Genomic DNA, 27,769 nt, shown 5'->3' with positions numbered 1-27,769 from the left:
TATATATATGAAGATATAAATTTATAGGCTACCTATAAATAGAATAATTTCTTATTTTGAAATGGAACTGCGTGTTAATAAATCCTTCTGGTAGGGTAGACCTAATTGTTTTTGAATGATAATTCTAATAATAATGAGTTTCTACATCAATAGCCTACAATTTACTATCTTTCATCAATCTTTTTTTAAGTAAATGACAGATAAGTAAATTTTTGTCAAAGCATCTACGGCCATTCATACTTCGTGGGTGTGAATTTTGACTTATGCCAAATATAATCAGTCAGCTATGCAGTATGATAATGATGATTCATTTTCAAAATTAAATGATTATTTTTGTGATAAAGTTTAAAATTAGAAAAATAATAAAAATAAATCTAGAAGTTTAGTACATTTTATTATTACGAAAAACAAATATTATAATAAATAGATAAATAAAATATGAATATGGTCAAAGCAAACGTCTCCAAATGTTTGTTGTTGTTGTTGTGCTGCCTTGCACCCTTATACAGCAGCTGTCGATGAAAGGCAAATTCCCCTTCTACCAAAGTGACCAAACACATTTGACTTGATCCTGTAAATGATTGACTTGAGGTGAGGATGAGACTTGGTTGGTAAAGCATGAGTCAAACATAGTTATTGTAATTCACCTGGTATAACAAGTAAAGTGTTCGATCTGTTACTAGACAAATTGGGCATTTTGGTTAAATTCTGTACAAGAGACGAACCTAATTAAAGTCAGTCTGCCTTTAAAGTTAATCTACGTATACTTTCCCAACAATGAACACCTACTTTACTCAAGATTGTAAGTAAAGCAATCATATTTAAATCTAAAGTATGTCACTGTAACCTTGGTATGTTGTATAGGCTGAGCCAATTCAAGAATGGACTCTGCTTTAAACTTACCTGTAGGCAAGTCGGTATGTTTTATGAGTAACCAAGAATCCCTTGGGAGAAAGTAAGAGGCGATTTTGGGGCATTTTTGTTAGTGTTGAACTATTTTGATAGAGATAACTGTCAGAAAACTGTATTTTGTAAGTTATAGACACAAATACAAACCGCTGTCTATTGAAAGGAGTTTGCGTGAAGGAAGAAGGCCTTAAACTATATCCAGGTAGTTATTAATTGCTGGTGGATGGAGCAACCAGTATTTTAACTTTGTCCGCTGCTCATTATGTATGTTAATTTTTACACCATAAAATTCCCTGTCCTTTAATTAGGTAGATAACTTTGGTGCGAGCTGGAAACGGTCATTTGAAATAGATAATGAGCGCTTATCCAACAGGTTATAAAGTGGGTCAAAGCCCCGTCCCATTTCACAGTTGGTTCTCTATTCAATTTTGCTTTGACTGCTATGCTGTGGGTATATATGTGATTAGCTCTCTTCAAGCTGTTGATTCTTTGCTTAACGCTTTTACGGAGTCTTTGTATATCTCTGGACAGGTCCTCCCACATGCATAGAAAATGGCAATTTCTTCACTTTTTCTAGTCGTTTGTAAGACGTGGTTTGCATGCTGCAAATCCTGTGTCCGTTGTTCTGTAAAACCTTTACACTAGAACTCTACCTAACCCAAACATCCCTACCTAACCCAAACATTCCTACCTATCCTAACCTAAAATCGTGTCCTTAACTACTTACTGTACCTAACGGGTGGCCAATGTCCCCTGCGACCCCCCTTACACTGCCGTTGTCTTAGCTTACCCTGTGTTTGGTTCGAAACCCTTTTCACACCTAGCAAGGTAACACAATCATATTTTGTAAAGGAAAAATATTTTACAAGTAATAAGAAAGTTTACACTTGTTCCAACAAATGACATTTACTCTTAGCCTTTGCAACGGGGCCATTACGCAAAGTCACTTGAATCGAAATCTTTGGATGGTATCTTCTTTCCAAGGGATGACAATTAGCAAAGAAGGAATAAGGTATTGGGATGGACCAGAACTTTCGTAATCTTGTATATTGAGTGGTTAAACACGCTTGACTAATTCCAGGAAGGCCTTCAGTTTTAAACATCTGACTTAGCCGGTGGATATATATTGTATATAGCTTACGTCTCTGACGTTACGGCAGAAATTCAAAACTCGCGGCAAACGCAGATTGGGTAGCTAAGTGTACTACAAGCGCCACCACTCGCCAGGTAACTGGAACCATTCCAGGAATCCTCAGATCTTCTCTGCCGCCATTGCGGGCGACATCATTGGAACATTCGCTTGTTATAAGTTTCGATTTTTGCAGTATCTGTGGTGAAGTACTTTTTTTTTTGGTTACTTGGCTTTCGCTTGATAGGATTTACTTACGGATTTTCTTGAACCTCTTTTGATTTGAATTATTTTGACCTTTGCTTGATTGATCTCTCTCTGGAATTTTCCAAAATGGCTGACCCTTCCCCAGTTTATAGAAAGTGTGTGAAAGGCTGTAAAGCCTGCCTTCCTAAGTCCTCTATCGATCCGCTTTCTATTTGCACTAAATGTAGAGGTAAAAATTGTCAATTAGGGGATCGATGTGGTGAATGCGTGTTGTTATCTGAGAGTGAGTGGCTGGATTTTGATTGGTACACTCGTAAGTTAGAGAGAGATAGAGTCAGAAGAAGTTCTTCTCGATCTAGAGAAATTTCCTCTCCCCGTGTCCCTGAACCTATTCCTTCCCCTGTAGTGGTAGTTCATGAACCTCCTACTGTTACCGCTGAGCCTTCACTTAAGGATATGATGAGTGCTATTCAAGCCCTTGGGGTGAGGGTTGAGTCGTTTACTACGGACAGGAACCAACTTATGTCCAACGTGAATATGCTTAAGAGTGCCAGTGTGAGTGCCAAAAGTGCGGGGATTGTGTTCAGTGCTGTGGAGGGTGTGTCTGCTCGTACTTGTTGTTCACCTAGCCTAAGACCTCTTTCAAGCTCCCCAACCCCTGGGAGAAGGAATGTCGATCATCGAAAGGGAACGAGAAGCGTAACCGCACGAGCAGATGTCCCCTCGAGTGTTTCTGTTGACGTTTCACGAAACGCTCACCCTCACCATGGGAAAGGTGAGGTTAAGTTTACCTCATCTTCGGATGACGCTTTACAGTAGTCGGCAAAGAATATAAACGCGACTGGCGTCAAGTTTCCAGACCTCTCAAGAGAAAAATAATTTCAGTAGATCAGAGTCGTTTACTGTATTGCCTCAAAGGCCTGGCTGGAGTCATTGGAGCAGTCCAGAGCGATTGCCTTCTTCTGAAGAAGGTTTTCCTGCCAAACGTCCTCTTAGAACGTCTGGTTCGGACAAGCTTCCAGCGATTGCTATGCAAGTTCCTGGATCGGTTGTGTCGTCTGGACGTTCCAGGCGTGACGTGAGTGGGGAAGAAGGCGAATTGATCGCTGACGTTTCGGTCCGAACTTTACCACAAATTGACCCTAAGTTAAGTCTGTTACAAGACATGCAGCTTAAGCTTTTATCAATTATGCAGTCATATCGACGAGTTCCTGAGCATCATGACGCTTCGCAAGCTGAGCGTCCTAACTCTGTTAAGCTTGAGCTTAAACGTCAAGCTTCTAGGCGTGAAGCTGAACGTCAAGCTGACGTGTTACCTGATAATGACATTCATCGTGCAGTTAAACGTGACGTCGAGCGTCAATCATGTCAAGTTAGACGTGACGTCAAACTTCAAGTTGATCATTACACCAAACGGCAAGATGATGCTGGATGTCAAGCTGGCGCACACGGCGCCCAACGTCTAATTCGCTCAGAGGCGCAAAAACGCCTTTATTCCAGCTGAAGTCTTGTCGGAAGAAGATGTTGATGATCCTCTTTCCGCAGCTGAACCTTTGGAAGACTTATCAGAGGAAGAAGAGCCTAAGACTGCACAGCATTCTTTAGACCTTAAGAAAATAATGAAATTTTCAATATTAATCTTACCCGATGATCATGTAGCTGTCAACTCTGTTGCCTGACAGAAAAAATCTAAGGTCGGGATACGCCAGCGATCGCTATACAGGTGGGGGTGTACATCAACAACGCCATCTGTCGAGCAGGTACTCTAGTACTTCTTGTCAACAAGAACTCAATTTTTCCTCTGTCGTGCCACCGGCAAGACCTACTTGGATACGCTGTTGTTTCTGGAGTTGTTTTTCACGATTTTGGTGATGTATTCGCTCTAGATTTTAGCCTTCGCTATTCAGGAACCTGTATCATTAGCTTATATAGCTTTTTGATTAGATTTGGATTATTTGTTTATGAACTTTGCTAGTTTTTGGATTTCCCCCCTGACTATTTCTGGAATTCAAGATGTCTGACCATTCACAAGTCCCTAAGTACAGGCAGTGTAGTGTTAGGGCTTGTTCTAGGCGTCTTCCGAAGGCCTCCATAGATCCTCACACCGTTTGTTCCAATTGTAGGGGTAAATCCTGTCAGTTGGAAGATCGATGTGAGGAATGCGCTGGGCTTTTGGAATTCGATTTTAACGAATTCCTAAAGAATGCACGTAGGCTAGAGAAGGATAGGATCAGGAGGAGTTCTTCTCGCTCTTTTGATTTTTCCTCTCCCCATGCCCCTCAACCTACTCCTTCCCCTGTAGTGGTGACTCCCGACCCTGCTACTAGTGCTCAACCCTCCATGGCGGATATGATGCGTGCCATTCAGGCTCTTGGTGACAGAGTGGAGTCATTAGCCAATGACCGTAATCAACTTTTGGCCGATGTCAAAGAGTTGAAAGCGCGAAGTGCAGTAGGAAGTGTAGTGAGTGCAAGTGAAGTGAAAAGTGTCAGTGTCAGTGTTGCGCATGAGGGTACTCCTGTACGTGCCAGTCGTCCTCCCAGTCCGGGACCTCTTGCAAGCTCCCAAGCCCAGGGGAGAAGCAATGTCGAAGGACCAAAGGGTTCGACAGGCCTTGATCAGCGTACGGATGTACCCTCAGTGGTTGCGGACGTATCTGTCAGAGATCGTCCCATCCACAAACAGACGAATGAGCCCTGTCATTCCTCGTCTGTGGAAGAAGTTTCGAGGAAGAAACGTTGGACCAAGGTCTCACGACCACTCAAGCGTAAGGTCCCTTCCGAGCGAGTCCAACGGCCCAGGTGTAGCCACTGGGTCAGTTCGGACTCGCCGCAGTCTTCCGAAGACTGCACACCTCCTAAGAGAGGTAGAGTGGTTCCACAACAGGCTACTGCTCCGTCTTTCCGCACCAACCACGGTAGACCCTAAGTGGTCCATGCTGCAGACTATGCAGTCTCAGCTTGCTGCTTTCATGCAGGAGTATCATGCTGAAAAGGTTGACACTGCACCTGTTAACATACAACCTGCCACGGTTGTGCGCTCAGCAGATACTGCGGCTGCCTGCTCCCACACTCCACCTGTGAGAGCTCCACCACCGATGCGCAGTCGACCCTGCCAGACGCATGTTCATGCTGCACCCTCCGTAGACATGCGTGAGCTTCCGCATCAGCAGGGGGAAGGTGCTGTCGAGCTGCCGTGTTTTGACGCATTGCGGCATGCTCCGCAACCCATGCGGCATGCTCCGCAACCCATGCGGCATGCTCCGCAACCCATGCTGCATGCTCCGCAACCCATGGCAGTTCCTCCCACACACCAACACTCCGCTTTTGTTGTTGCCAGCTCGCAGACTGACCAGCAGCGGCATGATGTTGGATCCGCAGCAGCTACGCATGCACCCGTGCTGCCGGATTCAGCCATTCAGCATTCTTCTCCACCTTTGCCACTTCCTCCTCAGCTGTCAGATGATGGAGTTTCGGATGACGACGAAGCTGCACATTTGGATGATCCGCACTCCGACTTAGAAGAACCCAAGTCTACGCCTCCCTCCTTAGACTTTAGGAAAGTCCTTGCCCTGTTCAGGGACTTGTATCCGGAACAGTTTGTGTCTGCAACACCTCGCTCTCCTCCCTCCGAGTTTGCGTTGGGCATGCAGTCAGCAGCTCCTGCCTTCACCAAACTCGTTCTCGCACGCTCATCCAAGAGAGCTTTGAGGGTTATGGGAGAGTGGTTGCAGTCCAAGAAGCAGCTAGGCAAGACTGCTTTCATCTTTCCGCCTACCAAGCTTGCTTCCAAATCTAGCGTCTGGTATGCCACGGGAGAGGAACCCGGCCTGGGAGTTCCTGCCTCTGCCCAGGGCGACTTCTCAAGTCTGGTTGACTCTCCCCGCAGGCTGGCTATGAGACGATCTAAGATTTGCTGGTCCTTTTCTGACATGGATCATCTGTTGAAGGGAGTCTTTCGTGCTTTTGAGATCTTCAACTTTCTCGATTGGTGTTTGGGAGCTTTAAGCAGAAAGACTTCCCCTTCGGATAAGGACTCGGCCATGCTTATCATGTCTAGCATGGATAAGGCCATTCGGGATGGGTCTGGTGAGCTTGCGGCTTCGTACGTGTCGGGAGTGCTTAAGAAGAGAGACCATCTTTGTTCCTTCTTATCTGCTGGGATCACTCCATGCCAGAAGTCGGAGTTGTTGTTTGCTCCGCTTTCCAAGTGTCTCTTTCCGGAAGAGCTGGTCAAGGGGATGGCTGCCTCGTTGATCCAGAAGGACACCCATGACCTGGTGGCGTCCTCCGCACGTAAGGCTAAAGCTTTACCTTCCGTGCCTAGACCTAGGATGGACACACCAGCGTCTAGGTTCATCCCGCCCTTTCGTGGCAGAACCTCCAGCAGAGGAGGTACCCGTGCAGACAGTCATCGTGGCAAATCGAAGAAGGGTTCCAAGTCCTCAAAAGGCAGAATCTGACTGCCTACCTCTCCAGACAGCAGTGGGAGCCAGGCTCAAGAACTTCTGGCAGGCTTGGGAGAACAGAGGTGCAGACGCTCAGTCTGTGAAGTTGCTAAGGGAGGGGTACAGGATTCCGTTCTGCCGCAGCCCCCCTTTAGCAACATCTCCCATCAACCTCTCTCCCAACTACAAGGAGAAGGACAAGAGGCTAGCGTTGCAACAAGAGGTGTCGCTCTTGCTACAAAAGGGAGCGGTAGTCATAGTCCGGGACCATCAATCCCCGGGCTTCTACATTCGTCTCTTCCTGGTAGCGAAGAAGACAGGAGGTTGGAGACCGGTGCTGGACGTCAGTGCTCTCAACGCTTTTGTCACCAAGCAGACGTTCACAATGGAGACGACGAAGTCGGTCCTAGCAGCGGTCAGGAAGGAAGACTGGATGGTCTCGTTGGACCTGAAAGACGCATACTTTCATGTTCCCGTCCATCCAGACTCCCAACCTTTCCTAAGGTTCGTCTTTGGAAAGGTCGTGTACCAATTCCAAGCCCTGTGCTTTGGCCTAAGCACGGCACCTCTTGTGTTTACGAAACTGATGAGGAATGTTGCCAAATTCCTTCACTTGGCAGACATCAGAGCCTACCTCTATTTGGACGACTGGCTTTTAAGAGCTTCGTCAAGTCGTCGCTGTCTGGAGAATCTCAGATGGACTATGGATCTGACCAAGGAATTGGGTCTCCTGGTCAATATAGAGAAGTCCCAGCTCGTCCCATCTCAAACCATTGTCTATCTAGGTATGGAGATTCAGAGTCGAGCTTTTCGGGCTTTTCCGTCGGCCCCCAGGATCAATCAAGCCCTAGAATGCATCCAGAGCATGCTGAGAAGGAGCCGATGTTCAGTCAGGCAGTGGATGAGTCTGACAGGGACGCTATCATCGCTGGCCCTGTTCATCGAGTTAGGCAGACTCCATCTCCGCCCCCTTCAGTTTCATCTAGCTGCTCACTGGAGAAAGGACATGACGCTAGAAGCAGTCTCAGTGCCCATTTCCGAAGAGATGAGGTCTTCACTGACGTGGTGGAAGAACAGCATTCTTCTCAAGGAAGGTCTATCTTTGGCTGTTCAGACCCCCAACCACCGCCTCTTCTCGGACGCATCGGACACGGGCTGGGGTGCGACACTGGACGGACAGGAATGCTCGGGCACATGGAATCAGGAGCAAGGAACACTTCACATCAATTGCAAGGAGCTATTGGCGGTTCATCTGGCCTTGATAAACTTCAAGTCCCTCCATCTAAGCAAGGTGGTGGAGGTGAACTCCGACAACACCACAGCCTTGGCGTACATCTCCAAGCAAGGAGGGACTCATTCGAGGAAGTTGTTCGAGATCGCAAGGGACCTCCTCATTTGGTCAAAAGATCGAAAGATTTCGCTGGTAACGAGATTCATTCAGGGCGACATGAATGTCATGGCAGATCGCCTCAGCCGGAAGGGTCAAGTCATCCCCACAGAGTGGACCCTTCACAAGAATGTTTGCAGCAGACTATGGGCCCTGTGGGGCCAGCCCACCATAGATCTATTCGCTACCTCGATGACCAAGAGGCTCCCGATGTATTGTTCTCCGATTCCAGACCCAGCAGCAGTTCACGTGGATGCCTTCCTTCTGGACTGGTCCCATCTCGACCTGTATGCGTTCCCTCCGTTCAAGATTGTCAACAGGGTACTTCAGAAGTTTGCCTCGCACGAAGGGACACGGTTGACGTTGGTTGCTCCCCTCTGGCCCGCGAGAGAATGGTTCACCGAGGTACTGCATTGGCTAGTGGACATTCCCAGGACTCTTCCTCTAAGAGTGGACCTTCTGCGGCAGCCGCACGTAAAGAAGGTACACCCAAGCCTCCACGCTCTTCGTCTGACTGCCTTCAGACTATCGAAAGACTCTCAAGAGCTAGAGGCTTTTCGAAGGAGGCAGCCAGAGCGATTGCCAGAGCAAGGAGGACATCCACTCTCAAGTTCTACCAGTCTAAATGGGAAGTCTTCCGAAGCTGGTGCAAGTCGAATGCAGTATCCTCAACCAGTACCTCTGTAACGCAGATAGCTGACTTCCTTCTACATCTAAGGAACGTAAGATCCCTATCAGTGCCTACGATCAAGGGTTACAGAAGTATGTTGGCAGCGGTTTTCCGCCACAGAGGCTTGGATCTTTCCTCCAACAAAGATCTACAGGACCTCCTTAGGTCTTTTGAGACCTCAAAGGAGCGTAGGTTGGCCACACCAGGCTGGAACCTAGACGTGGTTTTGAAGTTCCTGATGTCAGCAAGGTTCGAACCACTTCAATCAGCCTCTTTTAAGGATCTCACATTGAAGACTCTTTTCCTCGTTTGCCTAGCAACAGCTAAAAGAGTCAGTGAGATTCACGCCTTCAGCAGGAACATAGGTTTTACATCTGAAACGGCTACATGTTCCTTACAGCTTGGTTTTTTAGCTAAAAACGAGCTTCCTTCTCGTCCTTGGCCCAAGTCGTTCGAAATCCCAAGCCTGTCCAACTTGGTGGGGAACGAACTAGAGAGAGTACTTTGCCCAGTAAGAGCTCTTAAGTACTATTTAAGACGTACAAAGCCACTAAGAGGACAATCAGAAGCTTTATGGTGTTCTATCAAGAAACCTGCTTTGCCGATGTCTAAGAACGCAGTTTCTTATTACATAAGGCTTTTGATTAGAGAGGCCCATTCTCATCTGAAGGAAGAAGACCTTGCTTTGCTGAAGGTAAGGACACATGAAGTTAGAGCTGTCGCTACTTCAGTGGCCTTCAAACAGAACCGTTCTCTGCAGAGTGTTATGGATGCAACCTATTGGAGAAGCAAGTCAGTGTTCGCATCATTTTACCTCAAAGATGTCCAGTCTCTTTACGAGAACTGCTACACCCTGGGACCATTCGTAGCAGCGAGTGCAGTAGTAGGTGAGGGCTCAACCACTACATTCCCTTAATCCCATAACCTTTTTTAATCTTTCTCTTGAAATGCTTTTATTGTTGTTTTTTGGGTTGTACGGAAGGCTAAGAAGCCTTCCGCATCCTGGTTGATTTGGCGGGTGGTCAAATTCTTTCTTGAGAAGCGCCTAGATTAGAGGTTGTGATGAGGTCCTTTAGTATGGGTTGCAGCCCTTCATACTTCAGCACCTAGGAGTCGCTCAGCATCCTAAGAGGATCGCTAGGCTCAGTAAGGAAGACGTACTTAAAAAAGGCAGAGTAATGGTTCAAGTCGACTTCCTTACCAGGTACTTATTTATTTTATGTTTGTTATTTTGAATAACTGATAAAATGAAATACGGGATACTTAGCTTCTATTGTTAACATGTATGCTGGTCTCCACCCACCACCCTGGGTGTGAATCAGCTACATGATCATCGGGTAAGATTAATATTGAAAAATGTTATTTTCCTTAGTAAAATAAATTTTTGAATATACTTACCCGATGATCATGAATTTAAGGACCCTCCCTTCCTCCCCATAGAGAACCAGTGGACCGAGGAGAAAATTGAGTTCTTGTTGACAAGAAGTACTAGAGTACCTGCTCGACAGATGGCGCTGTTGATGTACACCCCCACCTGTATAGCGATCGCTGGCGTATCCTGACCTTAGATTTTTTCTGTCGGGCAACAGAGTTGACAGCTACATGATCATCGGGTAAGTATATTCAAAATTTAATTTTACTAAGGAAAATAACATGTTTTCACAGAGGAATTTCCTAGTCACTTTGTTCCTGTTGCTCCACCCTCCCCCCTTCAGTGTTCACCTTGGGAACAGCAACTCAAGCTCCTATTTTTACAAAGATGATGCTTTCAAGATCATCTAAGAGAGCTTTAAGATTGTTGGGAGACTGGATGCAGTCCAAGAGAAATCTAGGCTAGTCGGCCTTTTCCTTCCCTCCAGCTAGACTAGCTTCCAGGTCAAGTGTGTGGTACGAGACAGGAGAAGTTCACGGCTTGGGAGTACCTGCCTGTCTCCCCAGGGGTACTTCTCAAGCCTAGTAGACTCTTCTCATCGATTAGCCATGAGACGTACTAAAATTTTCTGGACGACTACGGAACTCGACCATCTTCTCAAGGGCGTCTTCAGAGCCTTCGAGGTTTTCAACTTTCTCGACTGGACTCTGGGAGCCTGGAGTAAGAAAGTTTCTTCTTTTAAGAACAATGATAGTGTTATTCAGATTATGTCTTGCATGGACAAAGCTGTGAGGGATGGCTCTAACGAATTAGCAGCTCTTTTTACGGCTGGAGTTCTCAAGAAAAGAGCTCAGATGTGTTCTTTCCTTTCCTTGTCAGAGGTCTGAATTACTGTTTGCACCGCTCTCTCTCTTTCTCTGTTCCCACAAGATCTTGTGAAAGAGGTTGCTGCTTCTTTAGCCCAGAAAGACACCCATGACTTGGTCTCCAAGACAGCTCGGAAAGTACTTCCAACTTCCTTTTCTAGCAACAAACCAAAGTTGGATTCTCCTTTGTCTAGATTTATTCCTCCCTTTCGAGGTAGACCCGTCAGTAGGGATAACTCCAGACCTGATGGGAGGAGAGGAAAAAGGAGGGGATCAAGATCAGGTCAAAGCAGAGTCTGACTGCTTTTGACTTCAGACAGCAGTAGGGGCCAGACTGAAGAACTTCTGGCAGGCTTGGGAGAGAAGGGGAGCGGACCAGTGGTCCGTTCTTTTGCTGAAAGAAGGATACAAGATTCCTTTCGTAAAGAAACCCTCTTTAGTTCAAGATCCAATAGATCTCTCTCCCAGATACCGAGAGGACTCAAAGAGACAGGCATTGCTTCTACAAGTGTCCCTCTTATTGGAAAAAGGGGCTGTAGAGAGGGTACAGGACTTGCAGTCTCCAGGGTTTTACAACCGCCTCTTCCTGGTTCCAAAGAACTCGGAGGGATGAAGACCAGTCCTAGATGTAAGCGCTCTCAACGCTTTCATTCAGAAAACAAAGTTCTCGATGGAGACTTCCAAAACTGTGCTAGCAGCAGTAAGGAAAGGCGACTGGATGGTTTTTTTAGACCTCCAGGACGCCTATTTTCATATCCCTATACTTGTAGTCGCCGACTTACGACCGAGATAGGGACCAAGAGGTGAGTCGTAAGTCGAGTTCACCGTATGTCGAACTAGAAAAGTGAAGTTTCCGTAGATTTATTTTGATACGTTATGATTCGGCAATCATCTGGATCATAATTTGTCAATATTTTCTTACTGTCTATCATTATTCCATTTTCTTGTTGCATAGGATATCATATGCTCTATAAATGCATTTTTGTATTCTATTTATCAATTTTGGAAGCATTTTTCAATCGAGCACTGAAAATTTGGTTTACCTTTGGTTATGATCAGCTGATGTGAAAGTGCCGCTACCTACCGTATCATAATATGGCGTACATACGTATGGCATATTTTTTTATCATTTCTTAACTTATTAGTAATATCTTCATAATGAATATTACATCAACGACAATATGTTACAGGAAATCAGTTTCCATACAATTCGTCTAATCATTAGGTATAATGCGAAATCGTTATACAGTAGCTCTTTCTCTTTGTGTGTGTGTGTGTGTGTGTTCGCTCTCGCAATCGCATACGGGTAGTTCATTTTTAAAGCTTCATACAGTATTCTAGTTCAATATCAAGCCTTTATATTTCATTAGACATTACTGTGTTTAATTGTGGTTTATTAAAACGGATTTGTTCCGTAACTGAAATACAAACCACGCTATTTAAAAAGGGTATTACTTTTAGCGCAGCTGAAATGACGAGCCAATAGTTTTTAACGAGGGTTAATTACCCCCGCGCTAGTTAGCGTTGGGTGGGGAAGGGTAGCTTGCTACCCCTCCCCCCTCCACACACCGGTGACTTGCTCCACTTCACTTTTGGGTCGGCGGTGATCAGACGTGTCTGTTCATCGCCTTCGTGACAGCCTTTAATTTTCTGCTTTTTCTTTTCAGCTTGTGTGATTGGTTGGAAGTTGACCTTCAGTTATTTTCTTTTATTTACTATGCGTACATGCCCTGGAGTTGCCGGCCGTCCTTGTGGGACTTTCATGTCGGACGTTATTACGGATCCTCACACCCTCTGCCCTCAATGTCGGGGCCGACGGTGCGACCAGGATAACATGTGCCGTGAGTGCAGGGAGTGGTCTGCCTCCCAGTGGGAGAGGTTTGGCCGTCGGCGTAAGAAGAAGTCCAAGAGTGACCGTTCTCCTCCGGGGTTAGTCTTGAAGGAGGAAGGTTCTCGGGACTCTTCTTCCGCCGCCCAAACCTCCTCCGAAGCTCCCCCTCGTCCGCCTCCTAAGGAGAGTCGTCCGAGTGGGAGCGCAGGCCCTTGTTCTGTTTCCCTACCTTCGGTGGGGGAAGAGGGCGTCGCCTCCCATAGCGAGGCGGTTCCCCCTCCTCCTCCGGGGGAGGTTATTGATAATAATGCCTTATCCAGTGATGATCTTTTACAGATTTGGTCGTCCCTGGGGCTTAAGGGCTTGCCCTCCAGGGTCGCTCTTATTGACCTTGTCTCGTTGGGGGCCGCTGTTAAACAGTCGCCGGTGGTAGCTGAGGTAGACCCTCTGTCTATTGTCGACGTCGTGGTGACAGAGGCCTCCGACGTGGCTGGGCCTTCCGACGCAGGTGCTGTTGCTGGTGATGGTGCTCAAGGCTCTCCTCCTCCTTCCGTGCATCCTTCGAAGGGGGAAGTGAGTCCTTCGGTCTCGACTGCTGCCCAGCTTCCTTCTGAGGGAAGTGTTTTGACGGAGACTTCCCTTCGGAGGACCGATGGTCCCGACGATCTCCCCCGAGGCCGCCTCCGCCGTAAGGCTCACCGCCCTCTACGCCACAAGGGCCTCCCTTCCCCTTACAGGGGGACTAAGAGGCGCCTTTTTGGGTCTTCGTCCTCCGGGGGGGACTCTCCTCGTCAGCCTCAACCGACTGCTCCGCCCTCCTTGAACCTCTCTGCAGACCGCTCACCATCTCCTGCCGGATCTTCGCCTTCTGGAGAACTCGTCACCCGACGGGCAACGGTCCCTTCGGGGCTAAGAGATTCTTCCCTTACGCGAGCAGGGCTAGCGCACAAGCGCTCTCTTGCTCGCCAGCGATCTCCTGCTCGCCAGCGATCTCCTGCTCGCCAAGACTCTCCTGCTCGCCGACGCTCACCTGCTCGTCGGCTCTCTCCTGATGTTCGCCCCCCTCGCCAGCGCTCTCCTGCTCGTCAGCTCTCTTCCGAGCGTCAGCGCTCATTTGAGTACCATCGCCCTGCGGTCTCTGACCACCCTTTAGTTCCTGCTGAACTACCTGCTCACCATCCACCTGGTCCTGTGGCTACGCAACATCGTGCTGCGCGTGTGTCAGAAACACATGTTCGCCAACGCGCCAGCGATCTTCCCGTTCCTGCTCGTGAACGCGCCGCACCACCTGTCCTCTCACAGGACACGCGTCGACCTTCTGCTCGCCAGCGATCACCAGCTCGCCAGCGATCACCTACACATGCTGCTCGCCATCGCACGACCCTGCATGATCGCCCGCTTACGCATGCTGCTCCTCATCGCACAACCCTGAACGATCGCCCTCCTGCGGATGCTGATCACCATCGCACCCTTTCACGCGATCATTCACCTGCGCATGCTGCTCGCCATCGCACAACCCTGCACGATCGCCCGCTTACGCATGCTGCTCCTCATCGCACAACCCTGAACGATCGCCCTCCTGCGGATGCTGATCACCATCGCACCCTTTCACGCGATCATTCACCTGCGCATGCTGCTCGCCATCGCACAACCCTGCACGATCGCCCGCTTACGCATGCTGCTCCTCATCGCACAACCCTGAACGATCGCCCTCTTGCGGATGCTGATCACCATCGCACCCTATCACGCGATCATTCACCTACACATGCTGCTCGCCATCGCTTACCATCACGCGGTCATTCACCTGCGCATGCTGCTCACCATTGCACATCAGTGCATCGACATACCACAGCTCGTCATCGATCGCCTGTGGATCTACATCGCCAGCGATCTTCTTCACCTATGCGGCAGCACGATCCCTCGCTGTCGCGCCATCGCTTGCGTTCGTCGCCTCGGACACGTGTTCATTTACCTGCCCACCCTCACGCCCACTTGCCTGCGCGCCCGCGCGACCACTCGCCTGTGCGCCCGCGCGATTGCTCGCCTGCGCGCCCGCGCGACTGCTCGCCTGCGCGCCCGCGCGACTGCTCGCCTGCGCGCCCGCTTGCCTATGCGCCCGCGCGACCATTCGCCTTTGCGCGACCGTTCGCCCTCGCGCGACCGTTCGCCCTCGCGCGACCATAGTTCGCGGCGAATTCCACAGCCGGTGGTAGCAGCAGGGACGCGTGCTCCTAGACGGCACTCGGGATCACCTCCATCCAAGCACAGGTTGGTAGTGCAGGACGAAGACAGGTCAGTACAGCATTCTTCCCCACCTTCTTTTCAGGCAGGTACCGTCGTGTCCACTCCAAAGGATTGCCCGATCCCTTTCACCTTAGCAAGGACTTCGGACTCTGTGTCCTTGGAGCAGCAGACTTGGTTTGGTCCGCTGGCACGGGCGTTAGTGAGGGTTATGAAACCAGCACTCGCCGGCCAGGGTAACAAACCAGCGGCTGTCTCTCCTACGCTGAAGAGAAAGAGAGGAGTAGACTTCGTGGTGAATTCCCCCAGGGCGAAGTTGGTTCCTAAGAGGTCGGTCTCGAGGGTCCCCTCTCCTGCACGAGTACTCTCTCCTCCCGTGGACGAGGCCTTTCCGTCCTCAGGTGAGTCCAGTGGGGCGGTGGTCTTCCCCTCTGCACCAGGGGGGGAGACTTCGCTTCAGGCAGGAGAATCGTCTCGTGAGGAAGGGGCCCCTCGAACCTCGTTGTTGGGATCCTGTATCCCTCCCAGGAGGGAACCCAAGGATTCCAAGACCATCCCTAAATCCTCTGCAAGGATTCGTCAGGAACCCACGACTACCCAGGGGAATGTCCACGTATCACCCCAGGAAGAGATTTCTGGGGCAGGAGACTTAGCTGCCAGCCCGCAGGGAGGAGAACAGCAAGAGTCCGAACATGCCTTCTGGCAGGTCCTAAGCCTGATAAGGCAACTTAACAGTCTTACGGATCCAGTCATCCCCCCCCCGTGAAGGCAAAGACACGATTCTGGATGAAGTGTTTGACGTTCGGAAGGCCCCTAAGACCAGTGCAGCTCTGCCCTGCTCTCGGGGGCTGAAGAGTGCCAGAGCTAGGGCCAATGCTCAGCTCGCACTTCTTGCCTCCTCCAGTCGTTCCACTGCCGGGAACAAACTCATCCCTCCTCCTCGCCTTCAGCAGAGGAGGTATTTCGAGATCCTGGGTGAGCACAACCTCGCTCTTCCTCTCCATCACTCTGTGGAGGAGCTGGCGAAGGGAGTTCCCTTGGAGAAACTCTCTGCCCGGCAGGTGTTGTTCTCGGCGGCAGAGATCCTTAACCACGAGAAGGTCGCTAAGTGTGCCATGCAGGCCACTTCGTGGCTGGACTTCTGGTTAGGATCTCTGGGCATCCTATTGCGATTGGAGGACTTGTCCAAGGAGACCAATAGGAAGGCCCTAGAGACCTTCTTGCTCTCGGGCACCCGCTCCATCGAGTTTTTGGCGCACCAGGTTACCACCCTGTGGGCCAACTCGGTGTTGAAGCATCGCGATGCTGTGTCCGAGAGATTCCATCCGAAGGTCCCCGCCGTAGATGTGTGTAGGCTCCGACATGCCTCCCTCCTGGGGGAGAGCCTGTTTGAGCCTCAAGACTTGGAGCGAACGGCTGAGAGGTGGAGGAAATCCAGCACAGACTCCCTCCTCCACAGGGCCCTTACAACTCGGCCCTATAAGCCTCCAGCCCCGCCACAACAGCAGCAACAGCCTCGTAAGGCTCCCAAACAGGCACCGGCAGCTAAGAAAGTGGTGTCTAAGCCCCAGCCCTTTCCAGCCAAGGTCAAGAGGGGCGGTAAGTCCTCCAGGGGAAGCAAGACTTCTAGGGGTCGCGGCCGCAAGCCCTAGGGGTGGCAGTCCCCCTGCGTGTCCACCTGTGGGGGGATGCCTTCAGCGTTGCGTCCGCAGGTGGCAACATCACGGGGCCGATGCTTGGACGGTCTCAGTGATCGGCCAAGGTTATCGCGTCCCGTTCACGTCATCTCAACCTCCCCTGACAGCGAATCCAGTGTTGTTGAGCTCCTATGCCATGGGATCGGCAAAGGGGCTGGCCCTTCAGGCCGAAGTCGAGACCATGTTCGAGAAGGGTGCTCTCTAGGAGGTCGTGGACGGTCTCCAGGCTTCTTCAGTCGACTCTTTCTTGTAAAGAAGGCTACTGGAGGCTGGAGACCCGTCATTGATCTCTCGGCTCTGAACAGGTTTGTCAAACAAACCCGGTTCAGCATGGAGACAGCAGACACGGTCAGACTTGCGGTGAGACCACAAGACTTCATGTGTACACTGGATCTAAAGGATGGGTACTTCCAGATCCCAATCCATCCGTCTTCCAGGAAGTACTTGAGATTCTGCCTAGACAACAAGATCTACCAGTTCAAGGTGCTGTGTTTCGGTCTCTCCACAGCTCCTCAGGTGTTCACCAGAGTGTTCACCCTGATTTCGACTTGGGCGCACAGGAACGGCATTCGTCTCCTTCGTTACCTAGACGATTGGCTGATCCTAGCAGACTCGGAGTAGACCCTTCTTCGGCACCGAGACAGGCTTCTAGATCTTTGCCAGGATCTGGGGATCGTGGTAAACCTCGAGAAGTCCTCTCTGCAGCCGTCCCAACGACTGGTTTATCTAGGCATGCTAATAGACACCAATCTCCACAAAGCCTTTCCATCAGACGACCGGATAGCAAGGCTGAGGAGGGTGGCGGAACCTTTCCTCAGGCGAAAAGAGCTCCCCGCCCAATAGTGGTTGCGTCTCTTAGGCCACCTATCCTCCCTGGCCCGTCTGGTTCCAAACAGCCGCCTCAGGATGAGATCCCTTCAATGGCGGCTCAAGTCCCGGTGGAATCAAGGATCCGATTCCCCGGACATTCTGATCCCAATGGGGTCTCTGGAACAGACGGACTTGCGGTGGTGGCTCGCCGACGAGAACCTGCGAAAGGGAGTGAGTCTTCTCGTCCTCCCCCCGGAATTGACTCTGTTTTCGGACGCGTCAAAAGAAGGGTGGGGGGGCGCACGTTCTGAACCAGAGGGCCTCAGGCCTTTGGTCAGAATCAGAAAAGTGCCTACACATATACCTGCTAGAATTGAAGGCCGTCTTTCTGGCCCTTCAACAGTTCCAACGGTTCCTGGCGGGTCACTCCGTGGTGGTGATGAGCGACAACACCACGGTAGTGGCTTATATCAACAAGCAGGGAGGCACTTTTTCGCAACAGCTATCCCATCTTGCAGTAGAGACTCTGAGGTGGACCGAAACCCACTCGATAACACTATCAGCTCGCTTCATTCCTGGCAAGAGGAATGTGCTCGCCGACAGTCTGAGCAGGGCTTCGCAGATAGTGAGTACCGAGTGGTCTTTGGATCCTCAGATAGCCAACAAAGTCCTGACTTTGTGGGGTTCCCCGACGGTGGACTTGTTCGCGACAGCCTTGAACTTCAAGCTGCCCCTGTACTGCTCACCAGTCCCGGACCCCAAGGCACTCTGGCAAGATGCTTTCCAGCAACGGTGGGACAACATCGACGTGTACGCCTTCCCACCATTCTGTCTGATGAGAAGGGTGCTCAACAGGACCAGACTATCGGTCAACTGTTCCATGACTCTAGTAGCTCCGCTATGGCATCACGCAGAATGGTTTCCGGACCTTCTGCAACTCCTGATGGAACTCCCAAGGGAGCTTCCTCCACGACACGAGCTTCTCAGACAACCCCACTCCGGTGTCCCTCACAGGGCCGTAGCCTCGCTTCGGCTTCACGCCTGGAGACTATCCAGCGTCTCCTCGCTGAGAGAGGCTTTTCGCAACAGGTTGCGGAGAGAATGTCTCGGCACCTGCGAAGGTCCTCTGAGGGAGTCTACCAAGCGAAGTGGAGAGTCTTTTGTGGTTGGTGTCGTGGAAGGGGTATCTCTCCACTCGATGCCACTATTCCAGCAATAGCGGACTTCCTTGTGTATCTGCGAGAAGAAATGCGCCTTTCTATCTCGGCAGTGAAAGGCTATCGCTCAGCCTTAAGCTTGGCCTTCAGATTGAAGGGCGTGGATATTTCTTCATCGCTAGAACTCTCTTTACTCATACGTAGCTATGAGCTTACCTGCCCCCAGTCGGAAGTGAGACCCCCTCCTTGGAACGTGGTTCGAGTCCTCAGGTCTCTCAAGAGACCTCCCTTCGAGCCATTACGCCAGGCCTCCGATCGCCACCTGTCTTGGAAGACGGCTTTCCTACTCGCCTTGGCCTCGGCCAAGCGAGTTAGTGAACTTCATGGTCTCTCGTACGACATCGCCCATTCAAGGGGATGGGGGGAGGTAACGTTCAGGTTCGTCCCTGAGTTTGTGGCCAAGACTCAGAATCCTGGAGTGCCGGATCCTCGGTTCGACTCTTTCAGGATCGCGAGTCTCCGTTCTGTAACAAACGACCCAGACCAGCTGCTACTATGCCCAGTGAGGTGTCTGAGGTACTACTTGAAGAGAATGGCTGCAGTCCGTCCTCATGTGCGAGCTTTGTTTGTGAGCACAGGCAGGACAAAGAGGAGGGTCACCAGGAACACCATCTCTGCTTGGATTCGAAGGGTTATCCACCATGCCCTGAATCCTGACCCTCCTCCGTCACGTCGCCCTCGGGCCCACGATGTCAGGGGTATTGCTACATCCCTGGCCTTCAAGAGAAACTTCTCCGTGACGCAGGTACTTCAAGCTGGGGTCTGGAAGCGTCAAACGACCTTCACAGCCCACTACCTGCAAGACGTGACCCACAGGAGCCTCGATACGTTCTCTATCGGCCCTGTGGTGGCTGCACAACAGCTGGTCTAACCTCAGGCTCCTTTTTGGACAAGTAGCAGTAGGTTGAGGGCGTTGTTACCCGGTCTTAGTCTGTGTGAATGAAAGAGTATGTCTGACCCTTACTTCTTTCTTTATTCTCCCCTCTCTTGTGGAAGCAGCTTCCTGGTCCTCGCATAGCTGACCTCGACCTCTGCAGGTAACCCATGCTTCTTTGTGCTCCTAGTATTAAGCTTAATACTGTTGCGTCTCCCATACCCTGACGAGGTGGTATGGGGAACGTCCTATCCTAGAATTCCTATCTGAAGGTCTCAAGGTCAACTTCATAGGACGAGTCACACTCTCCTCCTCACACTACTTATGTAGGCCACTCGTTCCTAGCGATGCTAGGAACCTGTGAAGTACAGGGGCTCCCTCTCTCTAGTGCTGCTCACTGAGGGATCGAGCCCCCGGGCAAGCCGAAGTCAGTAAGGCTGGGGACTTTCCGCCCTTCCTAAGGGGTAAGTCACCCTTTGTAAATAGCGTGGTTTGTATTTCGGTTACGGAACAAATGACAAATTCGAAGATAATTTGTATTTTTCCTAACCATACAAACCTTAGCTATTTACACATATGTGCCCGCCATCCCTGACCCCCAAGTCAAGTCCTACCTCTAAGTGAAGTGAAGCAAGTCACCGGTGTGTGGAGGGGGGAGGGGTAGCAAGCTACCCTTCCCCACCCCCCGCTAACTAGCGCGGGGGTAATTAACCCTCGTTAAAAACTGTTGGCTCGTCATTTCAGCTGCGCTAAAAGTAATACCCTTTGTAAATAGCTAAGGTTTGTATGGTTAGGAAAAATACAAATTATCTTCGAATTTGTCATTTTGAGCAAAGCAAAAAATCTATTTTTGGGTGAGATAGCCATGGCGTCCTGATGGAAGGTTCCTTTTTGGTAGCTTCCTTGGGTATATAACTACTAAATATTCCCAGAGAATTTAACCACAGGTTATCACAGAATTCTAACTTCTGGAGCGAGTATCCTAAAGGTATCCCTTTAAGACATCGTATATCAACAGGGGATGCATGTATTAACGCGCCACATAGCTATCTACACCCTACATAGAGTTAACACTTCGATGTGTAGGGGCGGAGAATAGCTGGGGAGCCGTTCCACAGCTAATCTCGTTCGTGGCTACTTTTGGTACTCGAGACGTAAACAAACGGGCGCCATTGCAAAATGACGTCACGTCCGTCCTCATCCTGAAGCCAGTTGCTTGCCGATCACCATGATACAGCAGAGCAGGGTGGGACCTGAAAAACTGGACGAAGTAGCAGGGAGGGTCCATCAGGGCGCCATGGCTATCTCACCCAAAAATAGATTTTTCGCTTCGCTCAAAATCCGTTTTTTGGGCTCAAGCCATGGCGTCCTGATGGAAGAATACCAGAGAATCAATGTATCGTGGTGGATTTTTCCCTATTTGAGTAAGTGCCGAGGGCTTTGAACAGGGTAGCATAGTAATCTTAATAGAAGAACCGTAGGGAAGAGAACTTCCTGCCCCCCTGGCAGTGAAGTCCCCACGGGCCATGCCGAAGATCAAAGTGGTCATCGAAGGGCTACTCACCTTGCTGGTAGAACATGAAGAACTTGGAGACAAGACTGAATGGTTGGCATTCATATAGGAACATTCTCAAGGGCAGACAAGTGGTGGTTAGGCACTGTATGTTAATAGAGAATCGTCTGGTCTCTAAGATATGAAGTAAGTAAGTATTCGTGTAGGAATATTACATTGCACAGGTGAGTATATAATAAGGGTTGAAACCTTAGTAATCTTCATCAAATATAAGAGGAAGGGGATAATAAAACTATGACAGACGTGTATTTCATAGTATAAGTAGGAGCGGATTGAGACGCACAAGTAATAAAATAGAAATTTTATTTCACAATTGCAGAATATATTAATTAAATGCAATAAATATGTAAAAGTAATTTACAACAAATTATAATGTACATAGTAAAGAAAGACTTGCTCTTGAATCTGAAAGAGAATTTCAAAATTATTAGTAGGCACTCGTTCCAGAGGAACATCAGTCTTTAAAATTAAAACACATCATGCTCTAGGCATGCGGCACTCGTGTGACGACTATGACATTTCACCTGGGAGAAGAACAGTATATGAAAAAACACTAAGTGTCTTTGAAATCACTACGTATCACTCGAGGGTCAACATAGGCACCCGTAGAGTTAGAGTCCCAAGTAACTCACTGTTCTATGCAGAGTTAGGTGCAGGTTTCATAACACTACCTGCGGCTACCACAAAATGTTTGACTTCATGCACTTGTTTCGCATAATGTTTGAAAAAAACACGCAAAGATTTCCAGCCTGTGAAACTCTTAAGGCTTTCGAAATCCATACTCTGAAAGAAATTCAGAGACGATGCAACTTTTCTAGGATCGTGACCGGCGGGTGTACTGTCAGTATCCGCTCTGCGAATGAAGTAGGTGATTATCGCTCTTAGTTGTTTCAGTGACAGGTCGCTGCCTGATGTTTCTCCTTGGAAGAGTTGGCCTCCACCAAATTCCGAAGTTCTGCGAAGATAGACCTTGAGGCTCTCTACTGGACATAGAGAGGCATCTTCTTTCAGGGGGCATATTCTCCAAGGGCCCCATCTTTTGGTGGGTAATTCGTTTTTGGCAAGAAACGTTGGATCCGGGAAGAGGGTAAAGTCTCCTGAGTCTGTAAACAGGATATGACACTCGTCCCTTGATAATGCCACTATTTCGCTGACTCGGGCTCCTGAGGCAAGAGCAAAAAGAAGTATAACTTTTTGAGTCAGATCCTTGAGAGGGCACGAATCATTGTCCAAGTTGGAGGCAAAATGGAGCACCTTGTCCAGAGACCAGGAGATCGGTTTTGGTGGGGGTGCTGGGCGTAGACGAGCGCATGCTTTCGGCAGTTTATTGAAGATGTCGTTGGACAGATCAATCTGGAAGGCATACATCAGTGGTCTAGTCAAGGCCGATTTGCAAGTAGAAATCGTGTTGGCTGCCAAGCCCTGTCCATCAAGGTGAATAAAGAAGGACATGCAAAAATCAATGGTGATTTCCGTAGGATTTTTTGCCTTGACGAATGAGACCCATTTTCTCCAGGATGATTCGTATTGCCGTCTTGTGGATTCGGTCTTGTATTCCTCGAGGAAGTCTAGACTTTTCTTCGAGATCCCAAACCTTTTCTTCGCGGCTAGGGAGAGAAAATCATGAGATGAAGGTCCTTGATTTTCGATGATGAAGCGAAGACAGTCGACTTCTGTACTTGCTGGGAGAGAACTGGGCCCGGGAGAGGGATCAGCGTGGGCTGCAGCTCCAGGACCAGGGGGTACCAATTGCTGCGGGGCCACTTGGGAGCCACTAGGGCCGCTGTCCCTTTGAAGGTTCTCAGCTTGGAGAGGACTTTCAGCAGAAGGTTGGTGGGAGGGAACAGGTAGATCTTGTACCATCTGTTCCAGTCCAGTGACATGGCGTCCACTGCTTCTGCCTTGGGGTCCTCATACGGGGCCACATATCGAGGAAGTTGATTGTTGTCGCTCGTTGCGAAGAGATCGATCTGAAGTTCTGGGACTTGGTGAGAGATGAAGGAGAATGATCTTGCGTCTAGAGACCATTCCGACTCTATCAGGTCCGCCGTCACGTTGCGGAATCCTTGTAGGTGAACTGCAGACAGGTGCCATTTCTTCTTCTCTGCCAGACGGAAGATTGTCAGAAGTACCTGATTTATCTGGGGCGATCTTGAGCCTTGGCGATTGAGACATCGAACTACCACCGAGTTGTCAAGGGTTAGACGAATATGGATCGAGGGAGGCGGGGAGAGTTTCTTCAGCGTTAGAAGGACCGCCATGGCCTCCAAGATGTTGATGTGAAACGTCTTGAATAGGGGAGACCATGTGCCTTGAGCCTGTTTTTGGTGGGAGTGACCTCCCCAACCCTCCAGCGAAGCGTCCGTGTGGATGTTGAGTGATGGAGGTGGGTGTAGAAGAGGGATGGCCCTTTTCAGGGCCATTGCTTCCGACCATGGCTTGAGGAGCAGCCGAAGTCTGTTTGGGAGCCGTCTCTTGAGGTCTCTTCGAGCGATGGATGCAGAACGTCTCCCGACTCCCGCGGCATCCTTTAGCTGTGCACGTAGCACTGGGTTTGTCACTGAGGCGAACTGTAGAGAGCCTAGAACTCGTTCCTGCTGACGTCTTGAGATCCGTTTGGATTTCAGCAGTCGCTTGACAGACCCTGCTATTTCCTTCCTTTTCTTCTGGGGGATGGAAAGGCGGTGTGACTGAAGGTTCCACTGGATTGCTAACCATTGGAACTTCTGAGCTGGAGAGAGGTGAGATTTCTTCGCGTTTATCTTGAATCCCAGGTGTTCTAGGAACTGGGTGACTTTGCTGCAGGATCTTAAACAATCCTCGGGCGATGGAGCCCAGACTAGCCAGTCGTCGAGGTAGGTCATCACCTGGATGTCTCGGAGGCGGAGCTGTTGTACTATGGCGTCCGCCAGCTTTGTGAAGATCCGAGGGGCCACGTTGAGGCCGAAGGGCATGGCCCTGAAGGCGTAGCTTTTCCTTTGGAGTCGAAATCCTAGTTAGGAGGAAGCGTGGTGGTTCAATGGAACGTGCCAGTAGGCATCCGCCAGGTCTATGGAGACCGTGTAAGAACCTCGAGGCAGAAGGGTCCTTATCTGTTGAAGAGTCAGCATCTTGAACTTGTTGTTCGCTATGAACTTGTTGAGGGGGGATAAGTCTAGAATGACTCTGAGCTTATCGGAGTCCTTCTTGGGGACGCAAAACAGTCTCCCTTGGAACCTGGTTGACTTTACCCTCCTTATCACCTTCTTGTTCAAGAGATCTAGGACATATTCTTCCAGAAGGGGAGTTGATTGTTGGAAGAATTGCCGGAAGATTGGGGGTGGTTGAGTCCAACTCCAGCCTAGACCCTTCTTGATGATGCTGTGTGCCCAGGGATCGAAGGTCCAACGATCCTAGAATTGGCGGAGTCTTCCTCCCACCGGCCACCGGAAGCACTTCATTGCTTCTGGTGTCCCGAGGGTTTACTGCCTCGGCCGCTAGCTCCCCTTCCTCCTCTGCCTCTGGAGGGACGGCGAGATGCGTCTCTGCCTGCACCTCTGCTTGAGCCTCTACCTTTGGGACGAAAGGTAGTCGTCTGTTGTTCGAAGGCAGGGGTGAAAACCGGCGACTGGGACAAGACCGGTTGGGTGACCAGCTGAAAGGTCTGCTGTGGCTGAGCAGCCACTTGGGGAGTAGCGGGTCCCGGAAACTGCCGTCTCTGTTGACGTAGCTGGGGTTTTGGCTTGGAGGATTTCCTCTTAGGTTGAGGGCCATCGTCCTGAGAGGATTTCCTCTTCTTCGACATGCCCCACTTGTGGAGAAGGTTCCTGTTCTCAGTGGCGGCCTTGTCGGTGATCTCTTTCACAAGATCAGAGGGAAAGAGGTGCTTACCCCAGATGTTGGAGGAAATCAGCCTCCGGGGTTCGTGTCTCACTGTGGCACTTGAGAACACGAATTCACGACAGGCTCTCCGAGCTTTCATGAAGCTGTACAAGTCCTTAACTACAGTCGCCAGATGCGTTTTGGCGAGCACCATGTAGTGGTCGGGGACTCTAGTGTCACCGGCCATGACGTCAAGGTGTACCTGGAGGGACATGGATGCGGCGAGCCTTTCCTTCGTGTCTTGTTCCCGACGAAGGAGATGGTCATTAAGTTTCGGGAGGTCTTCGTTAAACTGACGTCCAGCAACGTCAGGATCTAGTTTTCCCACCACGAAGGTATGCTGGATATTCTTCCAGTGTCAAACATTGGGGGGAGTCACCAGGGACAAGGGTCTGCACTCCTCCAGTGCAGGGCAAGGTTTCCCTTCTTCCACTGCCTTGTGTACCGCACCGAAGGCTTTTTCCATGAAGGGGAGGATCGCATCATCAGGTGCAACGTAGGTAGGGTGCTTCTTGCTCAGTGCCGGAAGCTTTGAGCAGGTAAAACCCCTACTTTTAAAAGCGTTGGCCAGCTTAGCGTGGGCCTTCGGGAGATCGAAAACTATCTCCTCCTCAGGTTCGGTCTCTTCTTTAGAGGCAGATTCGGATCGAAGCCGGACGTAACAGTCCGGATAAGCCTCAAAACTCGGGAAGAACTCCACTTCTTCCAGGGCAACCGAGCCGACCTTCTCACTGACGAAGATCCTGCCCGTTGCGATAGGCATATGCTCAGCATACCTCCAGGGGTTGGCATGCGAGCATGCCGGGAGGTCCTTAACCGAAATCCTTTTCGGCTCTTTGGAACTTCCCATGGTCCTGATGTACTCATGTGTCTCACGGAGTTTCTTGTCTATAAGGGCTTCAAGCATACGGAACATCTCCTGGGCGCTGGTTGGGTTGGGGTCCGGGGTGGCGGAGGTAGACGGGAGAGATACTTCCGTCGGTGTAGGAGTTGGGGCGGTGGTGGAAGGCGGAGCGACCTCCTGCTCCGACTCGGCGTATTCCACTTGGTCCTCCTCATAGTCCAATTCTTCGGCCATGAGGTTCCTCTCCGTTGTCTCCGACACCTCCGACATACGCTCCGCGTTGTCGGTATCCAGGCGACACTCATGCATGGACTGGGCCATGACAACATTGGGTTCCACCGTGATCTGGACGGTGGGGATCTGATCCTTGGGGACCACAGAGTCTGGGGATACCTTTGGGAACAGTAAGGCCCTCAAGTCTTCGGTGGCAAGGTACGGTCCAGTGGCGTTCTTCTGGAAGCCACGCACCCATTTGCGTAGCTTCTCTCGAGAAGCGTCCCTAACCTCCGCTGAGGGAGGGTTATTGAACTTCTCGACCAGGCGTTCCTGGCAGACCGTACAGTTCTGCGGGTCCCAGAACTTCAGATCACCTCTCTTGTTGGCACAAGGGGCGTGAGTCCTACACGCCGTGTGCCCATAAAAGTGCGGGCGCTTCACTGCACAGAAGCCGTGGTCGCACTTCACGTGCTCCTCCTGTAAGAGAAAGAGAACATGAGTATGGGGGAGTCATAAGAATGACTTTTATTCTAAGGTTAAATATTAAATGATTAATCTTTAACTTAATATTAAGTGTGATGATCAGAGAATGGGCGGAAAAGAAGGAGATAGACACATACTCCGTGTAACCCGCCCGGCTGGTTACCGTAACCTTATCCATAGACAATTTGTTGTGACTGAGGGCACAGGACAGAATTCAACATAGAATGCCAGGAAGGCAGTGGGAATTCTATTGGGAATTGCCAAGGATATAAAACTGGGACTGAGGCCACTCAGACCCTAGAATTGGGAACGTAGAAGATCCCATAGGGTAACGGTTTCCGGCAACCAGCCGTGCTAAGATACACACAGCATGCTGGAAATCTTTGATATGCAAGAAGACAGCATGGTTACTAATAGAACGGTAAGATAATACCTATCTATTTATGTAATCAAACCATCTGGTTGCGATGTAGGGCTATCAACATGAGATGATAGCTAGTAGAAGGGGTGCAAGTCGCTTTGACGCCTCCGGAAGGCTACGGCAGACCGGCGGCACGCCGGAGGCCGCTCCAGCAGAGTTTCTGGCATTAGGGAAGACAAATATATAAGTCAGGGGTAATATCAGGAGGGCGTCCGCCGGCGGGGAGCGGTGGCTCCGGCAGCCGAAGGTTGCCGGCTGTGTGACAGGGACGAGGATGGGTATAGCAGAACCGGACTGCCGGCAGTGGATGCCGGCACTCCGGGGGCCGGACCGGTGGACGGACGACTGAAGCTATGAGGTAAGAGGGAAGACCATCGGCTGGACGCTGATGGGAGGCGGCAGTCCCCCGGCACACGGAGGACTGACGGCCCAGAGGGCAAGGGATATGTCACCAAGGTAGGAGGTGGGTATCACCGACAGGGAAGACGGCAAGGGGACCGGCACCAGGATAGTGAAAGAGACAGAAGGAGGGATGTAGGGGTACGGCCACGGACCCCAAGACATCCCACCTGAATGGGTGTACCCATGATAGAGGCTAGCCCTATCACTCAGAAGCAGGGGCCGCAGAGGACCGGGAGCCAGGGTAGCCCAAGGGAGGGCTGGGGAACACCCAAGAGGGGGGGGGGGAGAACCCCTGTGGACAAAACGCATCAG

At 50.3% G+C, this 27,769-nt stretch overlaps 1 protein-coding gene across 1 annotated transcript in view; it reads left to right on the top strand.

The window, feature by feature from the left end:
* The first annotated feature begins 477 nt into the window (after positions 1–477).
* Positions 478–27,769, top strand: part of Tbce (Tubulin-binding cofactor E) — a 778,896-nt gene continuing 751,604 nt past the window's right edge. The window contains exon 1 of the mRNA XM_068356257.1: positions 478–591. The gene's annotated coding sequence lies outside the window, so the exon portion shown is untranslated. The remainder of the gene's footprint in view (positions 592–27,769) is intronic.

Source organism: Palaemon carinicauda, chromosome 32 (genome assembly GCF_036898095.1).
Source record: "Palaemon carinicauda isolate YSFRI2023 chromosome 32, ASM3689809v2, whole genome shotgun sequence".
NCBI lineage: Eukaryota > Metazoa > Arthropoda > Malacostraca > Decapoda > Palaemonidae > Palaemon > Palaemon carinicauda.
Note: the sequence above shows the minus strand (reverse complement) of the source record. Positions and strands in the feature narration are given on the sequence as shown.